Consider the following 12,529-nt stretch of genomic DNA (forward strand, 5'->3'; position numbering starts at 1 on the left):
CTCATTTATTTTGATTCATATACTTATACAGAGTGTAACACCTATTGACATAGTGATAGAGAGACTCTTACATTCTCTCAATTACCTATGCAGATAGTATAATACCTATTCACATACTGATACAGTGACTCTGACATCCTATCACATAGCTATAGAGAGACTCCCACACTCTGTCACAATCCAATACATAGACTGTCACAGCCTTTTACATGCCAACAAAGTTAGTGGCATAGCCTTTGACACACTCATAAATAAACTGTTATAGCCTGTCATATGCCCATACAAATAGTGTCATAATCATCCTTATATGCATGCACAGACTCTCACACACCATGTACAGATCTTTATGTCCATTGACAAACCCATTCACACACTGTCAGACCCTCTCACATATTCATACATATACTCTGAGACTCTGTTCCATACACATACAAGCACCCTTCTACTCATTGCCATACCTATACAGATACTCTCACACCCTCTCACATATCCCTACAGACAACCTTATACCCATTCACAAAGATATACATAGACTCTGAGACCCTTTCACATACTCATTCAGACCTGCTTTATTCCCATTCACATAGTTATACAGACAGTGTGACATCCATTCACATGTTCATACAGAGACTCTCTGACCCTCTCCCATATCCGTAGAGTTTCTCACACACTTACCGCTTCCCATTCACATACTTATACAGACAATATAACATCTATTCCCATATTTTCCCAAACCCTCTTACACCCTGTCAGATATCCATACAGACATCTTATAACCATTAACATACTAATACACAGACTCGGACATTATCTGACATACCCATACAGAGATTGTCATACCCTGTTACATACTCATGTATAGACTGTCACAACTTGTTACATATGTATTGAGACCTTCTTTTTTCCTATCCACATATGCATACAGACCCTCTCACCCCTTTTCACATACACTTGTAGAGACTCTCACACCCTTTCACATACCCATATAACAAATTGTACATCCTCTCACATACTCATGTAGACATCCTTATACCCATTGAGATATCCATACAGAGATTTACATACTCTGCTACACACTATTATATAAAATCAAAAAAGAACAATTGATGGACAGAACGCAGATCAATGTCATACATTCACCCCAGTACAGAGATCTGGGATTAAATTCATAGTTTTTTGCTCCCGATGCAATTCCAGTTTGAACCCAGACATATGCAAATCAGTCTTGATCCTGCACCCAATAAGAATAGTCTAGTCCGAACTTCCAGGCCAGGTCCTCCCTGGACTGGAAACAAAAATCCTAGTACCAGTTTTGGGGTTTCACCCTTTATCAGCCAGGATAGCATTATACCAGTGGCATAAAGAGAGTATGGGACCCACATCTGGGCATACCCGTCCCACTCCAGTTGGCAAATGCAAATAGAACAATTGATGGACAGAGTGCAGATAAATGTCATACATTCATCCAAGTACAGAGATCTGGGCCTAAATCCATCGTTTTTTTGCTCCACATGCCATTTCAGTTAGAACCCAGCCACATGCAAATCAGTCTTGATCCTGCGCCCAATGGGAACAGTCCAGCCCAAGCAGCCAGGCCAGTTGCTCCCTAGACTGGGAACAAGCATCCTAGGACCAGTTTCAGGGTTTTATCCCTCATCAGCCATGATAGCATGACTCCGGAGGCATGGAGAGCATGGGACCCACGTCTGGGTATACCCGTTCCACTCGGGCGACAAATGCAAAAAGAATAATTGATGGACAGAATGCAGATCAGTGCCACACATCCACTCAGTACAGAGATCAAGGCCTAAATCCATCCTTTTTTCCTCCCCATGCCATTCCAGTTTGAACCCACCCATAATCAAATCAATCTGTGCCTAATGGGAACAGCCCTGCCTGACGGCAGTGCTGCTATAACAGTTAGGATGTCCTCCTTTGTTATATCGAGCTGGAGATGATCCACAGCCTCTAAGTCAAGGACATGAAGATGCTGGGGATGATGCTCGACCCATAGACTTTTACAAAGTGTTTCAAACTCTAATCCTTCCATTGTTACAGTAGTCATCCATCAGATTGGTGAATGTAAGCAAGTTCCTAAATCCTGGGACATGACTAATATTGTTTTCTTTTCTTAAGAAGGGGAAGAGAGCTGATGATTGTGGGTCTTATTGTCCAATATCTCTCATCAATGCTGATGCTAAAATATTTGCTAAAGTGTTGGCTAACCGCCTGATGTCGCTCATGCCTGGTCTGGTATCTGAGCACCAACATGGATTTATTACAGGCAGAGATACTACTGCACTTGTCAATACAGATATAACTGCTTTCGATATTGCCAATAACATTTCTGGTAATATGGGGATGCTTCTTTAAGATGTGGAAAAAGCATTCAATTGGGTGTTGTGGGATGCATTGTGGCTGATATTGAGTAATAACGGCTTACCAGATCGATTTATGAATTGGATCCGGGCACTATACATTAACCCACAGGCTAAATTAATATATACTAACTTGTAGTCTACTACATTTCCAAGACAAAGCAGCACAAGGCAGGGCTGCCCATTGTCCCCTTTGCTAGTTGCTTTTTATATTGAGCCATTCATTCGAACCTTAAATAGGAATTGTAATATTATTCCATTTACTAATGGTACATATCAACTTAAAGCTGTTGCATATGCGGATAATAATGCTGTTTTTACATCAGACCCAGCAACAACAGTCAGTATTATACCGGAAGAAACTAGAGCTTTTGGGCGTTTCTCAGGATATAAACTTAACATAAGTAAAACTCAATTATTACATAACTTAGAATCCACTGCATCTATCACGGGTGCTTGTACTGTTGCAACATATCTAGGCATTAGGATTAGTAAAAACGTGGATCGAATTTGGAAACTCAACTATGAAACATTGCTTCATTCTTAAGCTAAGCAGCTTAAGAATTGGAATGAATTGCCAATAACTATCATCCAAATCAGTCTTGATACTGTGCGCCAATCGGAACAGTCCAGCCGGAACTGCCAGGCCAGGTCCTCCCTGGACTGGAAAAAAGCATATTAGGACTGTTTTTGAGGTTTCCCCCCTCATCAGCCCGGATAGAATGACTCCAGTGGCACGGAGAGCATGGGACCCATGTGCACATTTATTTATCACCTGTGGTAGTGATTATATAAACCGCATCATTTTGAGACTCGGAGCTTAGCCTTGTTGAATGGCACTCAGCACTTACCTGGCTCCAGTTCTTTGGCTCTTTCTGGATGGATGGCCCACCTTCCCTGAGTGCCTCCATTTCAAAGGCCGCACTTTGATGTCTGGTCTTTTGTTTCTCCTTCCTTTAGCATGGGGAAAAAGCCACTGTACATGTAAAGAAAGTCTAAGAGGATTACATCTTTATTTAGACACTATGCACAATGCACTCCTTGCACAGAACTTCTTGATACACTGATACTAAGGTAAAAACAATCCAGTTTATAAAATACTAGGTATTGGTATTATTTGAGAATCTTGTTCTGTAAAGCACACCAGTTTTTGTTAGTTTAAAAAGGACACCAATAGGAAAGCTGTATTTCTTGTAAAGGCGGTGCACTGAGAAGTGGACAATAGAGAGTAGAGAATCAATTCAAGAACTGTGCCCTGTTCCAGAGTGGACATTGGGGCTTTTGCTGCAGTTTGAAGACTTTGGGAATCCCTTAGAGACTTTTATTTGTTTGGGAAGCAGACTCATTGTATTAATCATGGCTTTATAGTGTTATTGGTATGTACTATGACACTATGTATATGTGGTTAAACTCTTAATGGTGAAAGATATACAAATAACCTTTTTTTGCTTTACAGAATCAATCATACTCCAAATACATTCTGGGTCACCCAGTGTTTGCTGTCCTGTATTCATTATTGGTATGTTATGTTATCCTTGTACCTCCATTGCTGTTCCTATGGTTGAATAGTGACTCACATGTAATCAGTGTGATTTACTTCAGAAAAGACAAACTGTGAAGTACTCAATAGTAGTCCTGGTATGCCTTAAATCCATGTCCTGGGAATCTGAATCCCAAATCCACATCCCCACACAGTCCTTGTCACAGAAAAAAGAGAAGCAGGATAAAAAACCTGCATTTCTCTTTTCTCTCATCTCCCATGACCCTTACCCTTTAGAGCAATCAGGTAAGCATTGTTCAACTTCAGTGCTGCACAGTGTGTTCTCTGTGGGATTTGGGAAAAGTAATCGACCCATTGGGACCATCTAGTTTAGGTGAGAAGCTTGCAACAGTGCGACAAATGCATCACACTGACAGTGTTACTAAAAAAACAAAGGACCCAGGAAAGAGTAACTGAGGAAGCTAAACTCCAAAATGCAGATAAGGCACACAAGGAAAACCCAACCCTATCCCTCCAGAGAAAAGTCACTGCCCTGAAAGGCAAGCTCAATGCAATTTAATATAATAGGGCTGATCATATCCTTCTACAACTAAAAAGCATGACATGCGACCAAGATAACAAGGTGGGATCTCAGCTCGCTAGACAATTACGGGTTAGGACGGAGAAGAAATGTATTGGAAGCATTGGACAGGAATAAGGAGAATTGGCAATCTCTGGCCAGAGAAGGTTCAAACCTTCAGGCATTTCTATAAGACTCTTTCTACTGCTGAGCACACAGCAAGACAGAGCAAATCGATTATCTAGTGGGAGTGGAACTCCCAAAAATATCAGTGGCCTAGAATGAGCAATTGCAAAAGCCCATAAATAAGGACTAAGTCTGTAGAGCAACAACAGGCCTTAAACTCCAAAATGTCCCAGGTCCTGTAGGGCTGACAGTACAATTTTATAAGATGGTTGGTTCTGAGCTTATTCCACACGTGGTGGCCCTTTTTAATTTGGTCATCACCTCAATGTCAGTTACCCCCTCAATGAGTCAATGGTTCATTCCAGTCATTAAACTAGGGAAATATCCACCACAATGTTGGGCCTATTGGCCGATAGCACTACTTAATATTGATGCTAAGCTAAATGCAAAGATTATAGCCACCAGATTTGAAGATCTAATGGCAGGAATTGATACATCAGGACCAATCAGGCTTCATTAAATTTCCGGGGGGTGATCCACCTGGTCGAAAAAGCCACAAAAAAGTCCGTTCCAGGAGCCTTAATGGCACTGGATGCTGAGAATGTCTTCGACTGAGTGGATTCACATTTCCTATGCCGTACTTTGAAGAGATTTGCATTCTGTGACCAATTCAGCGCCATGGTTAAATCCAACTACGTGCAAGCTAGTGCCTGTCTCCTGGTTAATGGAGTAGGCTCAGAACTATTTCTCCTAGGGTGGGGAACAATACATGGCTGTGCACTTTCACCACTACTATTTGCCCTTAGTATTGAGCCTTTTGCTGCAAAAAACGTGGGTAGCCCTTCACCCAGGGCATATCTTTTGGCACAGACGAACATAACATTTCCCTGTTTGATGATAGTATAATGATGACCGTAACCTCCCCAAAACCAACCTTATAAACACTATAAGTGAAGCTTTGAAAGTTTGAATGGGTGTCGGACTTTCATATTAAACATAACCAAATCATATTCCCTTCCAATGGGCTAAAAAAAGATATCACATATCTTGGCATCAAGATGACTCCTAAAATATTGGCTCTTTAGAAAGCACATTTTCCACTGCTTCTCCAATAATTCAGAGAGGAATTTGCTGGTGGGCAACAATATAGATCTCATGGTTGGGGCACATACATGCTATTAAAAGGAATGTCCTGGTAGACTCATGTATAGTTTTTAAGGTCTGCCAATCAAGCTAGATTGCGAGTTCCTCCCTGCCTTATGGTCTTTGATCACGCCTTCATCTGGCAAGACCGTAGAGCCCGTCCTCCATACAAACAGCTCTGACTTCCGGGGAGTTCTGGGGGACTAGCATAACCAGATCTTCATCTTTATTATTAGGCATCTCAAATAAGAGTGACTATGGAGTGGGTTGTATGGCAGTCTGACAAACATTAGCTCCATATGGATATGGCAGTGACCGCAAGATATATCTGGGATCTTATGTGGAGGGACCACATTTCCCTCCCCATTTATGCCAATTTAATACAATCTAACATTCCTCCAGCATTTCATTCGTGACCGTGAATTGAAATTTTGTGAAGGGCAGAGAGGGTTTTAAGAGGTTTATCTCTTTCCTTTACTCCTTACCAGTCCCCATTCTCACTACCACTCCATCACAACATTAGGCTGTTTAGGAGCGGGTACTTGGGCATTACATTTTTGTAACACGGGGGGTAGGCTCTGGAGAGCCCTACCTAGGTTCAGTGACTCAATGAGGATAAGAGAGAACCACTATAAAGTATTATATGATTGGTACCTCTATCCTACCAAACTGTGGAAAATCTTCCCCAACACCTAGAACTTGTACAGGAGGGGCTGACGCATACTGGGTGATTTATAGACAAAAAAGGAGTATCTCACCATACTACAAAATACATCTGGGTCTAGCCAGCGCTATATAAAACCTTTAAAATAAAAAAATTAAAATGGTATATGGATTTATGTATATATTATGAATAATAGCATCCAAAAAGTACCTACAGAATCATCAATGTCATGTTCCAAATTTTTATCAAAAATATATATTGTTTATTATCATTATATCCATATAAATATACATATATCAAACATTCCAAAAATTCATAAATACAAAAAGGGAATTACCATAAATTCAGGAGTACCCATAGAAATATCACCAATAATGCTCACACTCCTCACCCATGCCATGCACACCACATTGATTCAACAGCCAACCCTTACACATACCAAGGGACCCACAGTCCAACAAGATGTTGACAGGAGAAGGAGAAATAATACCAAAATACAAATGCATATATATTGGAAAGAGACCAAGAAATATTTCAATATTCAGTTATTTTGCATACAAACAAGTAATACATTTGTTCCTAAAAAAGCATTGCCCAATATTTCATCCATTTAATTTCATAATACCCACATCTTCTGATCTAGTACTGCACCAATGTGTATTTCGTTGGAGACCCACAATCTTGGTCGCACCTTCTTCAGGGCACTAACAACATCAATAGCAGGGTGACAAGGGGTACATCTTGATAAAACTCTGACTCCTGGTAAACCGTTCTGAACTACAGCAGAGTTCCCATATAGGGTGCTATGTATAGATGGAGCTATATCCATAGAGCTATATCCAAAGCTCCAACAGGTAACCTTTATTAATAGAGGAGATTTATATCTGGTGAAGAAGCATAGGAGATAAGGCAAGGGCAGCTGAAAACTGATATTATTATTACAGTACAGATATATACATCAATAAGTCTCTCTCAACATTTCCAGAGCAGACAACATCATGACTTGGGCAAAGAAATGGAAGTCTCCTGTACACCGGAACTTGGTGTCCTCCACAATCTGGATGATTTAGGCACATCTGCTGGGATTGCCCTATGATCCACCCATTTTAGATGGAAATATTAGCTCAGATCAACAATATTCTGGGATACCCAATACCGGATGACCCAGGCTTTCCACTCGAGGGACTGTGCGATGAAATCGTCAGGCACAAGACCATGGGTGATCTGTCCATACTTTGGCTAGGGCTTGGCACTGCAAAAATGATGGTGGCTGCCTCCTGGAAATGGAAAGAAGCACCCAGCCTAGAAGATCATTGGAGGATTGAGAACCCACCCTGCAGACACTGACCAATAATAGATATAAACTACATAAAGTAGCCTGCATTTTGTGGTGGGGGAGGGGGAAGGCTTTGGGAAAAATGTCGCCATGTTGTTTTATGTACTTCCATGCCATGTTTAGACAATGTTCCCAGTGGATTGATAACCCTACGAAAAGCAGCAACTTATCATTCTAGTAGACACCAGGTAATAAGAGTCAGGGATGTTGTGAATTTTTTTAAAATCCAATAAAAAGATTTTTGATAAAAATAATTAAAATTGAGTTTTTTCTCTTTTAAATACTTTCAAATCATCGCACAATCAATATGCTCTTGTTTCTTTTTTTAACTTATTTTACTGAGTAATAAAAGTAAGATGAATATATAAAGACATTGGAAATAATGAATTGCATTAATATTCTTAGTATTTAATTGTTATTAGAAAACTGGAATTTTGAGAACTTTTTTGAAGACAATGGAGTAGCCCCAGGCTCATAATGGATAGAATAACTCTTCTGCTATGACATTCTAATGTTTGTCTCTAATGTTTCCCTTTTTAATTATGAGCATTCTAACCTACGAGGCCTTGGGCTAAAATGGCAGGTGAGGGCCCTCACCTAAAAAATATCTAAAAAAAGACTTGTTTAACCTTTTCTCCCAACTTTTTTTTCTCTGTATAATTTGATAAAACGTTCAGGTACATTTGCTCCCTGGCCTGTTTATGTACTGCTTATAACTGTTCAGAATCACAGGGCTCCACCGTAGCCACTTTCTAATCAGATATGCATTGGCCTTAATACAATGATCACCAATAGGTGGTAAGTCAAGGAGAGACAGAGGAAAAACAGTTTTCCCATGACCTAGCATCTAAAAATAATGGTAATTATTATAGAGGGGTCAGGAATCTCAATTTACGTATCCCCTTTCCACTGCGAAACTGAGGTCAGTAATAGTAATGGTGCACCAGAATTATTGTACCACACAGGGCCAAAATGAGACCGAAAGTATGACTAGGCATGAAAAGAAATGAGGCCCCCATTGGGGAATTAGAAAGCCAGAAAAGTGGCTCATGTTGGCCCATGTTTGCAAGTTGGGACATTTTTGCAAATGTAAAGACACATTGTATAAATGCTTTCCAAGGTTTGGAAAACAGCATAGATTTGAGCTCGCTGCAGGCAATATGTGTTTCATTATCAGGGAAATCAACAGTAAAAAGTGGCCCAGCAGACTATAAAAACACACCCCACAACAGACTTAGAAAGGGAAAACACACTGAGCTGTCAGACCATGCATTTTCTGATTGCACTGTTGGCCAGTCCGTTCTTAGTAGCATAAGGTGTTGGTAGCATTACTGATGAAGTTTCCCTGCAACTATGTTAATGTAGGTTAAAATATGTATCACTACATAAATGGAGAAGCTGTCTGGTTCATCCTGGATATTTGATTCCCTGTTTGCAGATTTGAAAAATGCAGCTGCAACACTGGTGACAATTATCAGTGTTGGGAGTATGTTACTCCAGCAATTTACGAACTTTGTTGGCTGCAAATTCGAGAAAAATTTATTTTTAGGTTTTGCCTGCACAGATCAAATGTAAAATCTGTTGTGCTCAATATACATCTTATAAGGATCTTCTCTTAACAGTTACCTGATGCCGAAGTATTGATTGCATCCACTTCTGGCAAACCTTTTTTGTAATGTTTTGTTTAGGATCACTGACATAATATCGAGGGACAGAATATCGACCATCAAGAATATCGTTGACAAAATATCGACAGTCAAAATATCGAGTTTCTATCTACAAACAGGTAAGTACAAAAATATCGAGTTAAAAATATCGTTTACTAAAATACAGTTTTAAAAAATATCGACTTTACTAAAAACAATGTTAAATTAAATTAATATTACAAATTAATTTCTAAAATATACTTAAAAATACTTAAATTAACTTATAATAATAAAAAATAACGAAAGTTAAAAAAAAATTTAAATCATATTTCTTAAAACTTATATATATATAGTAACAAAATATAATTAAATAATAGCCAATATTATTAACGTACAATAACAAAAGTGTAAAAATTACTATTCCCACTCCAAAGAGTGCAAGCGTAGGGAAAGCGTTGGATAGCTATGGGTTAAAATTACTATTCGCAAAACAATACAAGTTCCCTTTTCATCAAATCAGAACGAGAGACTTTCGCCTCTAGGAGATTTATGGAGGGCGCTTAGGGTGAGCCAAAACAAGTATCACAAAGTTGTGCTAGGATCACTGAATTTACACTCTATTTCGTACCCCTTACTCAACATCATTATGACAGAGTTAGCATTGTGAAAAAATATAAACCCTTCAACCGTGACATGTATAAAAAAGAAAATTTATTATAAATTATTCTTTGTTCAAGCCGACTTTAGAAACATAAATTTATTCATAATAAATATTTTTGTTAAAAACACATGATGTGGCAATAATCACAAAAAAGTTAAAAACAAGGTGCACTTTGCTGCACAACAAATTTATCACACAAACAGAAAATTGTTTGTGTGATAAATTTGTTGTGCAGCAAAGTGCACCTTGTTTTTAACTTTTTTGTGATTATTGCCACATCATGTGTTTTTAACAAAAATATTTTTTATGAATAAATGTATGTTTCTAAAGTCGGCTTGAACAAAGAATAATTTATAATAAATTTTCTTTTTTATACATGTCACAGTTGAAGGGTTTATATTTTTTCACAATGCTAACTCTGTCATAATGATGTTGAGTAAGGGGTACGAAATAGAGTGTAAATTCAGTGATCCTAGCACAACTTTGTGATACTTGTTTTGGCTCACCCTAAGCTCCCTCCATAAATCTCCTAAGGCGAAAGTCTCTCGTTCTGATTTGATGAAAAGGGAACTTGTATTGTTTTGCGACTCTTAACCCTCTCCCTTTTCACTAAGGGTTTCTCCTTCCAAATTTGAAGTTAAAATTACTATTCCCACTCCAGTGGGTGCAACAGTAGGGAAAGCGTTGGAGAGCGTAGGGGTTAAAATTAATATTCCCACTCCAGGGGGTGCAACAGTATGGAAAGCGTTGGATAGCGTAAGGGTAAAACTTACTATTCCCACTCCAGTGGGTGCAACAGTAGGGAAAGCGTTGGATTGCGTAAGGGTTAAAATTACTATTCCCACTCCAGAGAATACAACATTAGGGAAAGTAAATACTTCATATATAATTTAAAATTTATAAATGAATATGTATTAATCATTAATTAAAAATAATAAAAAATGTATATAATATAATAATTAATACATTACAATTACTAATTAACAATAATTATTTCAATTGATCACCTATTAACAATTAATTATTTAATAATTAAAAATGATTTAACAATTATTTCCAATTAAATACATTTAAATATTCTAATTATTTAAATAATTAATAATAAATTACTTCCCACCCTATTCCCCTTTAAACCCACAACCCGCTACAGAAAATAAATTATCAAAATTAACATAATTAATAATTAATCAATTAAATTAAATTAATTGGCAAATACATTTTTTATAATTACCCATAAATACTTCATTAATAAATAATTCTAAATAAATACCAATAAATATCTTTACATATTTAATTAATTATAATTTAATTACTTCCCACCCAATTCCCCTATAAACCCACAACCCACTACAGAATTAAATTACGCAATAATTATAAAAACAAAATTCATTAATTAAAATTAATTATAACATAAATACACACTTTTCACACATATTATAACATAAAAATACACTATAAAAATTAGATATTATTAAAAAATCGATATTTTTAACTATCTATATTATATACTTCGATATTTTAACTTTCTATATTTTTAACAGTCGATTAAATCACTTACCTTAAAAACAATATTTTGGTTATCTATATTCTGCCCTGTCGATATTTTGTCCAGTCTATATTTACTACTTGATATTATGTCCAAACGATATTTTGTTAACTCAATTATTCTTCCCCTGGCTTCAAACATATCAAGCATATTTGTTGGCTACATTTGCTTTATCCAAAGTCCTCCCCTGCACATTACTTGCACTGTGCTTGTTCACTTAATCATTTCCCCCTTGCTACATGCATTTCAAGCGTGCTTGTCGGCTCCGTTTAGACTCTCTTAAACTGTTTTCTTATACATCTTTTGGCTGTCCATCACTTGCACTGAGCTTGTTTGTATACCTCCCACTTCTTATTCCTTAGGCAATAGCTGATCGCTGAGCTGATAGAGGCAACGCTCATTACAACTGACGCCACTGCTGGAATGTTGAACCCCCTCACTCGCATCTGGACACTTAAAATGCAAAGTATGTAAATCTCCAGGTTGAACATATTTGTGTGGTGTTGCTGGCGAAAAGAAACTCACTGTCAGCGTTCCTATGCACTGCGCCCCACACTTGAAAAATGCATTGGAAAGGGGCTTTATATTGAATCATTAGGATGCAACATGTTTGCTTTTTTTTATTTTGCAGCAGATTTGATGTAGAAGGGGCAGATTGATTTACCAATGGATGTACTACAGTGAGGAATTTGGTCTTGGCTATTGTTTGCTTATCTATCATTCCAGCATGCATGATGTAAATGGATTAGTTAGATGTATCAATTTCTTTAAAGAGACTGGTGTTTTGTGATTTGCTTCAATATAGAAAATATATACACACGTTGAGACCGATCATGAAGAGGTTACATAATGTTAATAAATGAATCATAACTCAGTTTCCTTTCAAGTTATGTTATTATTGCCACAAAAAAAATCACATCCATCACACACCCCATGTCTTGCCTGTCTACAAAGCAAATCCAAATAGAG

This window comes from Lissotriton vulgaris, chromosome 6 (assembly GCF_964263255.1).
Source record: "Lissotriton vulgaris chromosome 6, aLisVul1.2, whole genome shotgun sequence".
NCBI classification, from domain to species: domain Eukaryota; kingdom Metazoa; phylum Chordata; class Amphibia; order Caudata; family Salamandridae; genus Lissotriton; species Lissotriton vulgaris.